Here is a 16,097-nt window from a genome sequence, read left to right as displayed (position 1 = left end):
CAATAATTACCCTGTACTCATTCCCCAAGACCTCAGATTGACGATGCTTCCCAAAAGACAAAAGAAATAGTGCTGTCCCACAGGCCTAGTTACAAAGTGAATGGTACTATTTTTAAGACTATGGCCTTTCCTAAAGTTAAAACTATCCGAAAACTTCAACTTTGTAAATTCTTACGAAACATTAAATGCATTAATTTTGTTATGTACCTACTGTCACTGAGTGACGTTTTTCCTCATGACATATTTGGCAGAGGGACTCCAAGGTTTTCAACTTTTCATAAATGTGAACTCTCCTCCGCCCTGAAAGTTACTTTATTTATAGACTGATAAAATAAATTGTGTTTCCTAAGAAACCAGCTGGAGAGACATGGAAAGAAAGAAAACGCTTTCTCTGTTTGGGGTGAAAAAAAAACTGTTTAAAAATGTAGGTGTTAAAGGGTTCTATTTACCAAGGATGATTCTACACTTGAATAGCAAGAGTCAACTAATTCTGATACTTTGTATCTTGTGTTGAGATTTGAGAAGAACTTGTTATGTGGCAATATCTTCTCTCTACAGGGATTCTTCACTTACATCATTTGTGTTCCTCCCGGAGCCTGCCGATCACCAGAGCTTCAACTTACTGGTCTGTAAGAACTTATTTCTCACCCAGAATGCCAGAAGCATTAGAGAATTTTCCCAGATTGACTGGACAGTGAGTATCTAAGTGTTAAAATAACCACATGAGCACCAATTCTGATATAGGTATCTTCTTTTAAGTGTCAATGAATTGTGTGTGGTATTCAACTGAGTATGAATACAGTGGAGGCTATATTCTTTCAGAAGGCTCTGGAGAGATTGGTGCAATAAGTCTACTTTACATCACAGATAGTGTAACTTTGCTACTCAGACAGTGACTCAGGAACCAGCAGCACCAGCATCACTTAGGAACTTGTTACAAACGCAGACTATCAGGCCCACCCCTGTCATACAGTGTGTCTGTAAAGTCATGGTGCACTTTTGACCGGTCACAGGAAAGCAACAAAAGATGATAGAAATGTGAAATCTGCACCAAATAAAAGGAAAACTCTCCCAGTTTCATAGTTATTCAGTGCAGTTCGATGTGCGCTCATGCACATTTTTTTTTTCATGCACAGATTTTTTAGGGCTCCTTAGGTAGCTATCCCATATAGCCTCTACAGCAGGGGTCCCCAAACTTTTTACACAGGGGACCAGTTCACTGTCCCTCAGACCATTGGAGGGCCGGACTATAAAAAAAACTATGAACAAATCCCTATGCACACTGCACATATCTTATTTTAAAGTAAAAAAACAAAACGGGAACAAATACAATATTTAAAATAAAGAATAAGTAAATTTAAATCATCAAACTGACCAGTATTTCAATGGGAACTATGGACCTGCTTTTGGCTAACGAGATGGTCAATGTCCGGTTCCATATTTGTCACTGCTAGCTGTAACAAGTGATATGACATGCTTCTGGAGCCATGACGCCTGCGTCCCACGTCACCGGAAGTAGTACTGTACATGAGTAATGCCCCGCTTTGCGGTGCCGCCACATACAGTACTCCTGCGCATCTGCATCCTGTGCTCCTCTCACTGACCACCAATGAAAGAGGTGCCCCTTCCAGAAGTGCGGCAGGGGCCAGATAAATGGCCTCAGGGGGCCGCATGTGGCCTGCAGGCCATAGTTTGGGGACCCCTGCTCTACAGACTCGTCACTGACTGATGGCCTACCAGAACGGTGTTTCTCCACCAAACTGCCGGTTTCCTTCAACTGCTATCCCACTGAGTAATGTTATTCCTATGTGGTGGCGCTTCGTTATAAATGCACCGATATTCACGTTGCACTCTGGTCATGGATTCAAATTTAGTGAGCCACAGAACACACTGAACTTTCCTCTGTACTGTCCACATCTCGACTGGCATGGCCGTGGGCTGCTCCGCTGTATACACGGTGTTACGTCATCATCTGCGCATGCGCACATGCTGCCACATCATCCTACAGAAACTGGGAGGGTTTCCTTTTATTTGGTGCAGATTTCACATTTCTATTGTCTTTTGTTGCTTTCCTGTGACTGGTCAAAAGTGCACCATGACTTTACGGACACACTGTATTGAATCAGCAGCTGCATTTCAACAAGATTCCAAGTGATTCCTATTCTCATTAAATTGTGAAAAGCGCTGTCTTAACTGATGACATAGTCCATCAGTACCAACAATACTTCGAGCCATGTAATAAATCTGCCAACAACCATTACCCCTAACCTTTTATACAATCACATGTCCTGTTTGTGCAACAGTGTTAGTAAAAATTTATGCACATTCTTAAAACCTGGTTTTTGTGTACTGATCTAAAATATTTAAGATAAACATCCTTCGATAGAGAGAATTAATATTGTAAAATTCCTCAGACATTTATTTTTAAGGCTAATATTTCTTATATCTAAAATGAAAGTATTGAGTGTAAACATAGTAATTTCTCTGGAGTTCACTCATCATCAACAAAATAGGGATAGCAACAGATAATCTAATGGGTTATTGTGAGGATTAAGTGAGATCACATAAATGAAAAACCTGCATCTCACCTGACCTGTGGTGGCACAGTGGATAAAACGTCAACCTGGAACGCTGAGGTCGCCGGTTCAAAACCCTGGGCTTACCTTGTCAAGGCACATAGAGGAGTTGATGCTCCGTGCTCCTCCCCCCTTCTCTCTCTCTCTAAAATGAACAAATAAAATCTAAAAAAAAAAAAAAAACAAATAAAATCCCTGCATCTCAAGGCTTCTCATTTCTTGATACAATTGGTCCCTTTCTCTGCCACTTGGAGATGACAATGCATGCAGCCACAAAAGAGAGCAGCAGGTTTACAATCCAGCAGTTTACAATTTGTGATATTTTCAGCCAAAAAGTATCAGAGGAGATGCTAATTAGTCCTTAACTGGAGGCCAAATGAGTACTCTCAAATCCCAAGTCATGTTCCCAACCACAACGTGGGAGTAGGGATGGAATACTAGAATGGAATCCTCCAATCCAAATTTTATTTATTTTTTTTTATTCATTTTTTTTTAGAGAGGAGAGAGAGAGAGAGAGAGAAAGAGAGAGAGAGAGAGAGAGAGAGAGAGAGGAGAGACAGAGAGAGAGAAGGGGGGAGGAGCAGGAAGCATCAACTCCCATATGTGCCTTGACCAGGCAAGCCCAGGGTTTCGAACTGGCGACCTCAGCATTTCCAGGTCGACGCTTTATCCACTGCGCCACCACAGGTCGCCAATCCAAATTTTAATGGAAAGATGGGACCAGGTTGCTTTGCAGAAGAACAAAAAACAAGTAACATGCACCTAGTCACTTCCAAGATTCACTGCATGGAATGGTGTACATGGGAAGGAAGAAAGCTGATCAAAAGCAAGACAAAGTAAGGTAGAAAAAGAGATGGGGATGCATCATTAGTCAGAGGATCAAAAGATGCAATGGTGTCTGAAATATAATCAGCATAGGAAAGGGATGCTATTGGATATTTGAAGTCAAGAAAAGGACAATGAGAGGTTTTAAGCAGAAAGATTTAGCATTAAGTATTTGGCTGTCTGTGCTGCATGTAGAATGGAGCAGTGCGTCTCAACTTCGGTTGCACATTATAATCACTTGGGAAAATCATTTAAATCCCTCATACCCAGGCCACACCCCTAAGCCAATCAAATCAGGATTTCTGGAGATGAGAACCAAGTACCAATAGTTTCTGTATGTGTGTTTCCAGGTGAACCAATATAAAACCAGGTTTCACCCACTGACCACTGGATGTGGGAGGCAAGAATGAGGCAGGGAATCCAATTAGGGGACTGCTGCAATAGTCCACATGAGAGAACATCAAAGCTCAGATGGTGTTAACAGCGGTGGAAATGGACCGCTTCCAGCAATATCATAAAAAGAATCTGCAGGAATTGCTAACGACTGGTGTAGAGTAAGATGGGGAACGGGAGAAAGAAGAATCAAGGGTGGTCCCTACATATCTGAATCTATGGCGGCTATTCCCTGATAAAGAGATGAAGAAAAACAGGTTAGGTGAGGTAAAATATCAAGAGTTCAGGACTTGTTCAATATGATATACAAGTGAATGACCCAGGTGGAAATGCCAATCATATAGTTGACTTTGGGCAAAAGAATTGGACAAAAGACATAAATCTGGGGATCATCAGAATATTGATGATACTTTGAGCCATATGAACTGATTAAATATCTCAGTAAAATGCAGAAAGGGAAAGAAGAAAAGTATTACATGTCAACCCAAGAAAAGACTTCAATGGCTGACAGTGACGTTAATGGCTGCGGATGATGTAAATCTGTATGATTTTAGCCTCCTAGGTGTTTCTGATAATGAACTATGCTAGAAACTACAGGATTATAGCATTTTTTTTCTATTAAACTCTCTGGCAAAGGCACTTCTCCCATGTTTCAAATAAATCCCAAGAATGCTGGGAAGGAAAATATGCTTCTCAAAATACTCAGCAAAAATAATTACTGAGAGAACTTATGGAAAAATCATTAAAGCAATAGAAAGACATAATAATAGGAAAAATATGATATATATTATAACTAGGTTTCTTTAAAAAAAAGAAAGGTGACTAATTGGATAGATAGCAACATCCTGAATATCACGGTTTCTTGCACCAGTCATTTGAAACCAGATAATTAAACAAACACTCTCAAGAAATATATGTGTGTTTTTTTCCAGACGCTTGTATCAAACTTCTAAGTTCCTGTTAGTGTCAGAAGGAATCACCATGGGGCAGACAGAAGCCCTAAAATGGAATAGTAATTAGAGTAAACAAACGTAACTATTACTTATAATTACATGCCTCTCAAGAGTTCTTTTTTCCTTCAAGTTCTAGAAGTCTGACCCCTTCTGAGGTAGAGAAATTCTAAATACTAGAGAAATAAGACAGATATAAAGTTATCTGTCGGGAGGTGGGGGAGAAAAGCGTATATACATAAATTTTCATAACTACACGAAAGGACACTAAAAAACATAGTGAATGTCAACTTAAGAAATGAGTGTTTAAAGACAGAATAAATATATATTGATTTAAATGTTATATTTCAATAACTTCTAATGGATATCAACAACTTCTAATGGATAATAAAGTACCATAAAAAGTAGTTTCATTCCAAATAACCTCCTCAGGTTAAGGGATAGTCATAGAAAAATGTGGCGGCCAGAAAGCAAGTAAGAACATCCAGATAGCATATGAGTTCTACAGGCAGCATTTTTCCATTTATCCAAATGAGGAGGCAGCTCCATTCAAAGACTTCGGATCTCTCTGCATCCTCTCCCTTGATGATCTCATCCTCACACGACACTCATATTGACAGAGGTGACCCCACATTCAGGCTTCTTCCCCAATCTCTAATTTTACATTTTCAATGACTTGCTGGGTATTTTTACTTCAACAATCTCAAACTTGCTCTGTTCCAAATTGATTGCATCCTCTTCCTTTGAAAACCTGAGCCTCCCCTTGTGTTACATTGTTCAGTTTATGTCAGCCCATCCATCTTGTCACTTTTAAGCTGTAAAGCTCAGATCCAGCTTTGTCTCCTCTTCTTTGCCTCCAGCAGATGACGTAAATCTCTGTATTTTTAGTTTCTCAGTTGCCAAGCACTACACTCTCACCTCTAAGCAGGGGTAGTCAACCTTTTTATACCTACCGCCCACTTTTGTATCTCTGTTAGTAGTAACATTTTCTAACCGCCCACCGGTTCCACAGTAATGGTGATTTATAAAGTAGGGAAGTAACTTTACTTTATAAAATTTAAAAAGCAGAGTTACAACAAGTTAAAGCATATAATAATAATTATTTACCAAGTACTTTATGTCGGATTTTCGCTAAGTTTGGCAGAATAAATCTTTATAAAACAACTTACTATAGTTAAATCTATATTTTTATTTATACTTTGGTTGCTCCGCTACTGCCCACCATGAAAGCTGGAACGCCAACTAGTGGGCGGTAGGGACCAGGTTGACTACCACTGCTCTACAGAGTTTTATGTTTGTCCCTCCTTCCTAGTCCCCTTTGCTAGTTCCACATCGAGTCTTCGTTATTTCTTGCCAAGACTACTGCGGTAGCCGCCACACATAATACCACCCACACAGGTGGGTTTTCCAGGAGGCCATCAAAACTTAGACTTCAGGGCCCAACACTTACATGAGCCCTTTCCAAGGTCCTAATATTCAATTCATAATATGGTATTTTTTTTTTCTTAAAGAGTAAAATTGTTTTATATGTGAGGGAAATTGACCTCTTATCTACACTGAAACTTGCAATTCATTTTTCTCTTTTGTCACTTGCTGTTTAACTTTGTTTATGGTGCCTGTGTGGTGAGGATTAATTCCTGAAGGTCTGGAATTAACCTGAACTGTTTTGCTGAAGTACCCTGGTCCAGTAATGAAGGGAACTGATTAATAATGTTGTTTTGCAATCATTGGTTCCAGTAAGTTTTGAAGCAGTTTATACCAGCCTGCTAATGTTGTTGATTGATAACAGTGAGACTGATGATTTGTGCCTGGTCTCACTGAGACCCCCTAGAAGAACTGGCATAGGGGCTGGTGACATGTAACTAATATGCCTAAGTGACCGGTCAGGTAAAAGAAGTCCCATCTGAGACTTCATGTGGGATTCCCTGGGTCTGAGACACTTCATACAAACATCAGTGGTTCTTGGCCTGGGAGATAAATGCACCCTGGCACAGGCCTGGGGACACCTGGAGTTTGTACCTGGCCCCTCCAAACCCCTTGCTGTCAGGCTGCCCTTAGCTGGGATGCAGACCATTATTTTCATACTCCTCTTATATAATTTTTTTTCAATTTTTCTATATATTTGAGAGGATTGTCATGTTGGATCCTGAGTCTTCTTTAGCAAACAAATCCTAACTGCTACCGTCAGTGCAATGACTTTTGCAACACAAATTGTCTTTTATCTCTATACAGTCAAAACTGTCACTCTGTTTTATGGCTTTGAAATTTGTTGTGATTTCTCTTTTTTTTAATCTGCACTAATTATTTCCATCCAATGTTGATTTATTTTCCCTTCATTCCTAGCTTAAAATTTCTCTGCTGGCCCTGGCTGGTTGGCTCAGTGGTAGAGCGTCAGCCTGGCGTGCAGAAGTCCTGGGTTCGATTCCCAGCCAGGGCACACAGGAGAAGCGCCCATCTGCTTCTCCACCCCTACCCCTCTCCTTCCTCTCTGTCTCTCTCTTCCCCTCCCGCAGCCAAGGCTCCATTAGAGCAAAGATGGCCCAGGCGCTGGGGATGGCTTTTTGGCCTCTGCCCCAGGCACTGGAGTGGCTCTGGTCGCAACAGAGCGACGCCCCGAAGGGGCAGAGCATCGCCCCCTGGTGGGCAGAGCGTCGCCCCCTGGTGGGCGTGCCGGGTGGATCCCGGTCGGGCGCATGCGGGAGTCTGTCTGACTGTCTCTCCCCATTTCCAGCTTCAGAAAATTACAAAAAAAAAAAAATTTCTCTGCTTTTGGTAGAATTTTAAGACTCGGGGTCTTTTTGAGTGGAAACTTTCGCACGCTCATTCGCTGTCTCTTTCTCTCCACTCCATTCCAGGTGGACTTATGTTGATGAGTCAAAGTCCTCACCCCAGTGTGATTTGGGGAAATATAGCAAATCCAGTTCAGTCACTGAGCCAATGAGAGGCCTATCTGATTGCTGTTGGCGAAACTGAATCCCAACACCCTGGGCTCACAGATTCCTATTAGTCACAGATCATAATAGCCTCTTTCTGTCTCATTTCCAGATCAAGGGACAGGACATCAAACAGTAAGCATATGCATATTCACCTAAATCCCAGAAAAATCTAAACTTTAAACCTCAATTAAACATTTTGATATCTGCCCACAGTGATGTTCCTCTAGATTTTGAGCCCATGTTTTTATATCCTATCTAGTATTCCAACATATTTGAAACAAAAATGAGAACTCTATCTTGACCAAAACTATATGGTGATATGCAAATATTTTACCAGATTTATCTTTCTATATGCTGAAAGAAAATATTATATATTTCATATACACATTTTACTATTTGTAATCATGCTTCCAAGAATTCTCTTCTTAAAACCCTGACATGAAGAACAATGAGTAGCTTTCAGAAGATCTGGATAAATATCCTCTAATCACTCTCAATCAGGACTCCTGCCAGAATTTCTGACACCACTATAGATTTTAATAATCCCAGCTGCTCGCTGGGCCATCTTTCCATGTAACAATAGATCACTGACATACCATTCTTGCTGAGGTTCTGAGTGTGATGTTTTGATTAAAAATTAAATTGCTAAGCATTGTATAATAAAAATCAGGCTGCTCTAATTACGGGTTTAAGTAGCTGAAAGCATCTGAAAGAACAGCCTCTGATCTCTTCTCTCATTGACAGAGGCAAGAGGATTCAAATTGAAAGGCCTTCCGGAGGTCTGATGTCAGAAAGAACGCATGGATCAAGTGCACCGTGAAGACTTGACAATCCAACTTAGATCCAGTTTAAGAGTATTGGAAGGCGGAGTCATTAGCACCTAGAGAAGGCTCTGAGCCTCGGCTAAATCTCTAGAGCACTACATGGAAATGAAGTGGAGATAACTGTGTTCACCAGTATTCTTTTTCCAGGTCAGCACTAGCTTTGTTTGGAAATAATGCCTCAATAAGCCTGTTGAGAGTTGACACTGAAGTCCACAGGGAACCAGAGAGTGCATGCCAGTGACCTGGGGAAATCCTTGGTCATTCCAATGAGGTTAAAAATGAAGAAGAGGGGAAAAGGGCAACAGCAAACAAGATGCCAAGATGTACCACCTATTCTGTGAGCCCTTCTTATGTCCCTCCCCCAAAACTCAGTAAAGGTCTTTAAAACATAGAAAGAGTTGATGGGAATGATTTTCCCCCCAGTGGGCATTTGAAAGAGTGGGCCTATGCCTCCGGGGTATGCTGAAACAAGTTAAAAACAGCCCACATGGACAAGGGCATACAGGAGCAGAGAGAAAGACTAGTCCTAGAGTCAGCAAATGGTTTCTGTAAAAAGTCCTTCAACAAGTATCTTAGGCCAGTGTTCGGCAAACCGTGGCTCGCGAGCCCCATGGGGCTCTTTGGCCCCTTGAGTGCAGCTCTTTGGCCAGCTTTGGAGTACCCTAATTAAGTTAATAACAATGTACTTACTTATATAGTTTAAGTTTAAAAAATTTGGCTCTGAAAAGAAGTTTCAGTCATTGTACTGTTGATATTTGGCTGTTGACTAGTGAGTTTACCGACCACTGTCTTAGGCCATGTGGTCCAAACAGTCCCACCTACTCAACTCTATCGTGATAGCATAAAAGCAATTGGGAACAATGTTAAAACAATGTTCCAATAAAATTTTATTTAGAGAATAAAAAAAATTTGGAATTTTATATAATTTTTTATGTGTCACACAATATATTTTTCTTTTCATTTTTGGTCAACTGTTTAAAAATGTAAAAGCCATTCTTCAGAAGTAGATCAGACAGAAACACAAAATTGGGCTCCCATGCTATAGTTTGTCAAGCTCTGGCCTGTGATACAAGGTCTAAAAAGGCAATTAAATGATAGGAAGACCTTCAGACTGGCCCATGGAGAATAAATCATGCTAGTCTGATGGTGGAATTGTACCTGCTGCCATGTAGGTAACTTCCACCAAAGCTCAAGGCAGCTCTGTAATACAGACAAAGTGAACTAAGTAGCATTTTAGTTACCTTAGCAGACCTTCCCTCTCAGCCTCCCCACTCCTCTTTCTACCCATTCCAGATTTGTATAACACTCTTGTGTACTGTTTAAGCAAAATGAGTAGGGGCTACCTGAGGCGTGGTAGTGCAGTGGATAAAGTGTCAACCTGGAACACTGAGGTCACTGGTCTAAAACCCCAGGACTGCCCAGTCAAGGCACATACAGGAAGCAACTACTATGAGTTGATGCTTCCCGCTCCTCCCTTCTCCCCTTCTCTGTCTAAAATGAGTAAATAAAATCTTTTTTAAAACTCATTGTGGGAGCCTGACCTGTGGTGGCACAGAGGATAAAGCATCAACCTGGAAACACTGAGGTTGCCAGTTCAAAACCCTGGCTTGCCTGGTCAAGGCACATATGGAGTTGATGCTTCCTGCTCCTCCCCCTTCTCTCTCTCTCTCTCCCCCCCCCTAAAATGAATAAATAAATTAATTAATAATTTAAAACTCATTGTGGGATTTTTTAAGAATAGGTGGGACTAAGGAGAAAAATTTCATAGGGAATAGAATAATTCATTCAATCAGGTAACACAAGTTTGGTTTGGGGAAACTTAGGATGCAGTTAGATCCCAGGCATAGACTTTCAAAGACTTGAATTGATTATATGATTGAATTACTATCTTGGAACCCTGAAGATCAAGATAGTGATTTCAGGAACCTTTGAAATCAATTCAAGGCCCTTCTTTTTCTGACTCCTCTGAGCAAACATCTTCCTCTAGACCAGGAGGTAAGTGAAAAATCAAGCAAGTGACACTTCCACGGGCCTAAAGGCAATGGTGTGAAAGTTTTTAAGGTAGGGAGAGAAATCTCATGTGTTCCTGAGCCACCCCAAAGAAAAGTATTCAAAAACTGCAAGATACGTGTCAAAGTAAGGCTAACAGGAAAAAAGAGCATGCGGGGAAAGAAAACAAGGGATGTGGATACACAGATGAGAACAAGAAATAAAGATTACAGAGTTGATTTCTATTTCACTAGTTTTTTCTTTCCTTTGGCATTTAGAAAGTCAATTTTATTCCAAATGTGAAATTGCCTTATTTTTTTAAAAAAAAATCATGATGCTTGGAAATTATTGCTGCTAAATTTATTAGGCATTCCTGGAATTCAAAGCCTTTTGGAAAGTATGTGAATCACATTATCTAAAATTAACTATATCATGTTAATAGATAGATCTAAGAACCTTCATACCTTTCCTTACACTGGTCTCAGTTATGGGCTTAAATTGCTCAGGGATGTTCCTTTCTGTCTCTGGAAGATGAAAAATGAACTTGCTCCCCTTCTTCAGAAACAGTGAGAACACCGGCTCCCCTCCATTCTCGTCTTAAGGGCAACCCCTTGAATCCAGCTTCATGGTGGTCTTTTAAAAAAGACCCTCTAAAAAATTATTTGGGATCATCCAATTCATGGTGGCACAGTGGACAGAGTGCCAACCTGGAATGCTGAGATCAACAGCTCAAAACCTGAGATCACCGGCTTAGTGAAGGTCACCAACATGATCCCTTAAAGTTGCTTGCTTGGCTTGAGCCCCAGATCACTGGTCCAATCCTCAGCCAAGGCATGTACGAGAGCAATCAATGCACGACTAAGTGAAGCCACAAGTTAATGCTTCTATCTCTCTCCCCCTTCTTCTCTCTCTCTCTCAAAAAAAAAATCATTTGGTATTGCTGACAATGAAGATGCAAGCAGAATAAGATAAAAGATGATTAAGATTGAACCAAGGACAGATATTGGTAAATAAAGAAATAAATATCAAGAAACTATAGAATTGTTCATCAGAAATTTTGCCGAGTTTCTGACACAGAAATAGAAAAATAGGTTATGTACCTCTCATTATTATTGGAGGTAAATACACCAGTTTATTTTAAAACTTCAATCCTTTGCTTTATCCTAAGCTCTGAAGGGAATTTTATTATTCAGAAAATATGGATTTATTTATCAAGAGCTTCCTCTGTGCCAAGCTGTATGTTAGGCATTAAAGAAATAAAAATAAATAGAATGCATATTCTGCCCTCCAGGTGTTCATAGTATTGAAAGGGAAACATATCTAAATAAACTACTAACATGGGCTAAGATCCCCAATGGAACTATACAGAAGATGTTATAAGTACCATGACAGCGAATCTTTTTATAAAAACCGTCCACTTTTGCAGTGCTGGTCGACCTGGTCCCGCCTGCCCACTAGTGGGCGTTCCAGCTTTCATGGTGGGCCAATCACAGTGCCATTTAGTTGCTCCACTACCACCCATCATGAAAGCTGGAACGTCCATTAGTTGGCGGGAGGGACCAGGTCAACCAGCACTGCAAAAGTGGGTGGTTTTTATAAAAAGGTTCACCATCATGGTTCACATAGAAATAACAGCAACTAATTTTGCTATGGTTGGCTAGCAAAACTTGCTACAGAAATAAATTTGAAAAGTGAGGATAAATTTATCAAATTCATAAAAAGTAACCTGTATTCCAAACCAAAGCAAAGTAAGGGCAAACATGAAGAGGTAGGAATGAATGGTTTCTTTAGACAAATGCAAGGAGAAATAGAAGAAAAATGCAAGCCTCTATAGAGGAAAAAGAAGAGGTGAGAGGTGGGAAGGCCAAATAAGGAGCAGAGAGTCAGTTTATAAATTATGCCCTCAGTAGATTTATAAGAAGTGAAGTGGACCCTCAAGGAAAGTGCATTGCTTCTAAATCATTTAGAAAGTTCTAGAAGAGCACTTCTATCAGGAGTTTGGAGTGATACATGACTTGAGCATATAGTTCTCCAGAGAGCTGACTGTAGTTCATAGGTACCTATTTTTCTTATGGAAAATTTTGACTTCACTTTCATCATTAAAACAGGACTGAGCACTACACAAGACAATATATATATTTGATTTTTTTTTAACTGAAAAGTTGTAAAGAGAGAAAGAGGAGAGATGGAAAGATTTTTTTTTGTATAATAATCATGAAAATCTGATCCCAAAAAATGGACTAAAATAATCTTTAAGTTCTTCCAAGCTAACAAAAGCCTAGAAATGCCACAGAAAATATAACCATCTTTCAGTTGGATTTTTTTTAACTTCACAGGAAATAAAGGGAAATCCCCAGGTTGCTAGAAAGGCAAAAGTATTTAAATATTAGAATAATAAGGGCCTGTTCTGATACTGGGCTTCTCTGGAGGGTAAGTGTAGACTTTGATAATTAGTTTAGGTTTGTTTTATTTTGTTGTTGTTGTTGTTTTGGTGACAGTGACAGAGAGAGAGACAGATAGGGACAGATAGACAGACAGGAAGGGAGAGAAATAAAAAGCATCAATTCTTCATTGAGGCACCTTAGTTGTTCATTGATTGCTTTCTCATATGTGCCTTGATGGGGTGGGGGGGGCTACAGCAGACAGAGTGACCCGTTGCTCAAGCCAGCGACCTTGAACTCAAGCTGGTGAGCCTTGCTCAAACCAGATGAGCCTGTGCTCCAGCCAGCAACCTTGAGGTTTTGAACCTGGGTATCTGCGTCCCAGTCTAATGCTCTATCCAGTGCACCACCACCTGGTCAGGTTTGTTTTGTTTTTAATCAAGTTTATTTATTAATAATTTACATACAATAAAATATACTCATTTTACATGTGCTGTTCAATGAGTTTTGACAAATCATATACATATACATGCTTGTACCTACCACAGTCATCAAAACATAAAGTAGTTCCATCACCCCAATAAGTCTTCTTGTGCCCATTTGAAGTCAAGCCTCCTGAAACTCTAAACCCAGATAACCATTTTTCTGCTTCCTGCCACACTATGTATTTCCCTATTTTGGAATGTCATGTAAATGGAATCATACACTATGTAACTGTTGGTGATAAAGTATCTTTTCTCGTAGCCTGTTACAACTCATCCATTTGGCTGACTATATCAGTAGTTCATTCCTTTTTATAGTAGAATAGTATTCCATAAACAGAAATACTGCAGTTTCTGTTGATGAACATTTGGGTTTTCTCCAATTTGGGCCTAATATGTATAAAGCCTTTATAAACATTTGTGTTCAAGTTTTTGTTTAGACATATGTTTTCTTTTTTCTTCAGTTAATACTTAGAAATGGAATTGCTAGGTGATATGTTATTATAAGAAACTACTAACCCCAAGATGGTCATGGAGTAGGCGACATTCCAACTCCCACATCCCAGAACCAAAGTGGATTACAACTTAATTTTGAGAATAGTCATCTTGAAAGACCAACTTTCGACTAAACAAAGAGGATTCTACAGCCAAGGGCCAGCAAAGAACCCACACTGAGACTGGTAGGAAAGGCGGAGATGTGAAAAGGGCTGCCCTGCTCCCCAGAGCAAGCAGCAGTCTGGAGGGACTCTCCCCATGGGGAGGACTGTCCATTGAGTTGTGGGTTGTGGGTCCTCAGCCCCAGAACTGGAGTCCCAGCCTAGAGCCCTGGAGCCTGGAAGGGGCCAACGGACTATATTTGGCTGAGAAAGGAGCCTAGATATTGTTTGAGGGGAGACAGAACTCTCAGACCCAGGCTCTGTATTAAAGGGACTGCATGGAGAGCCTCGCTCACAGCCACCTGCCCAGGGCTTTAGGACGGGAGAGCTCTGGGAGGATGGGGGCTGCCAGGGGAGAGTGTGGTCTCGGAGGCACAGGGGGAGACACTTTGAGGGACGGACACTCTAACCCCTGGGCTGAATCACATCCCAAATCTCAAGTAAACATTTTTCCTCGGAGCAGCAACACCAGCAAGGAGAAACATTACACCGCCCATCGGAGGCTCCCCTGCCCTAGATAGAACAAAGAATCACTTAGAGGCAGGCAGCACGTTAGGGACACAGCTAGTGAGCGCTGGGGCCTGAACTACACCACTACACCACACACACACACACACACACACACACACACACGCACACACACGCACACACACGCTGCTGAGTGCTCACTGGGGGCCGGTGGGCCAGGGGCTGTGGAAGCCAGGGTGGTCAGAGCGGGCCCACGCGGGCCACCCGCAGGGGTGAGAGCTGCAGCAGCCGACACTGCAAAGGTCAGAGTGAGCCTGTAAACCTGCCTGCAGCTGAGCGGGGAGACTGTGGAGGCCGTAGGAGCACAAGCGCATGCAGGCAGGCCAGTGGAGCCAGGGGTCCCAGCAGCAGCTGCGGAGGTCCAAGGTCACACGCAATCCCGCCCATCCTTGGAGGCGGAGGGAGCCCAGAGTACAGCAGAGGCAATCCAAGTGGCTGCACGCAGGCCATTCATGGAGACAAGCCTCAGCAGCTGCCCCGAAACTCCTGGCTGGTGCACAATCACGCCTGCGGCTTGGGCCCACCCCTGGTGGCTGAGGCCTGGGCGACAGCACAAGCAGTCCTGAAGGGCACGTGCACAGGCCGCCTGCAGTGGCAGAAGCCACAGTAGGCCACTGCAGAGGTCTGAGCTCACAATCGGGCCAGTGCTGCGAGTCTGCTCTTGGCTGTGACTGGGGCCCAGGCAACCTTGGGGTCCGTATGAGTAGGCGCGTGGGCCCACTAGGGGTGCGGCCACAGAAGCAGGCTGGCCCCAGGCCCGGCAGCCTGCAGACAGACCACACATCGGGAGCACAGAGGACACACCCACTGGTCCCCTGAGACCACACCCTTCTGAGTGCTGAAACAAAAGAAAAGAAATAAAATTAAAAGTCTAAATAGAGAGACATCTAAGGCTAAGGGGCAAGCCATTCCTATATCGTACCTAATCACTGAATTACACTACTGAGCCCAACAAGTAGCCAGCAATAAGAGGCAAGAGAAAGCAGATCTCAGGAGAACTTGAACTTTTAAAGGAACTTCCCCCAGGCCAAGAGTAGATAAAAGCTAGCCTAGGAGTGCCGCTGATATTTACAATGGCACATGGGCCCAGCAGAGGCAGCCACAAGATCTGGATCATCTGTAGCTCCAGAAAGGTTGATAAGAGCCATCACAAGCAGTGACCTCCACTGATCCTTGCAAGGCTCCAGCCAGGGAGGTCCAGGGCAAGCACATTCAGTGGCCAGATACAGAGAGCATCAATTCAGGACCTAACAACCCTTGTTAGAGTGGTAGTTTAAAGAAGGGCTCCTCATACATGACCCAGCTAAGATGTAAAAAATGCCAACACAAATAGCAAAAAGAATAGTGATAGCAGATAAGTAGCACACAGCAGATTACAAACAACAGCTGATGCCAACCCAAGAAGACCTAGAAACACCACAACTGAAAATTGGAGGCAGACAATACCAACTCTAGACTCAGCTAGCTACACAAACAAACACACCCAAAGGAAGAGTGTATACACAGACAAAATGGGAAGACAAAGAAATGCAATCCAAATGAATCAACAAGAGAAAG

This window comes from Saccopteryx leptura, chromosome 10 (genome assembly GCF_036850995.1).
Source record: "Saccopteryx leptura isolate mSacLep1 chromosome 10, mSacLep1_pri_phased_curated, whole genome shotgun sequence".
NCBI classification, from domain to species: Eukaryota; Metazoa; Chordata; class Mammalia; order Chiroptera; family Emballonuridae; genus Saccopteryx; species Saccopteryx leptura.
Note: the sequence above shows the minus strand (reverse complement) of the source record.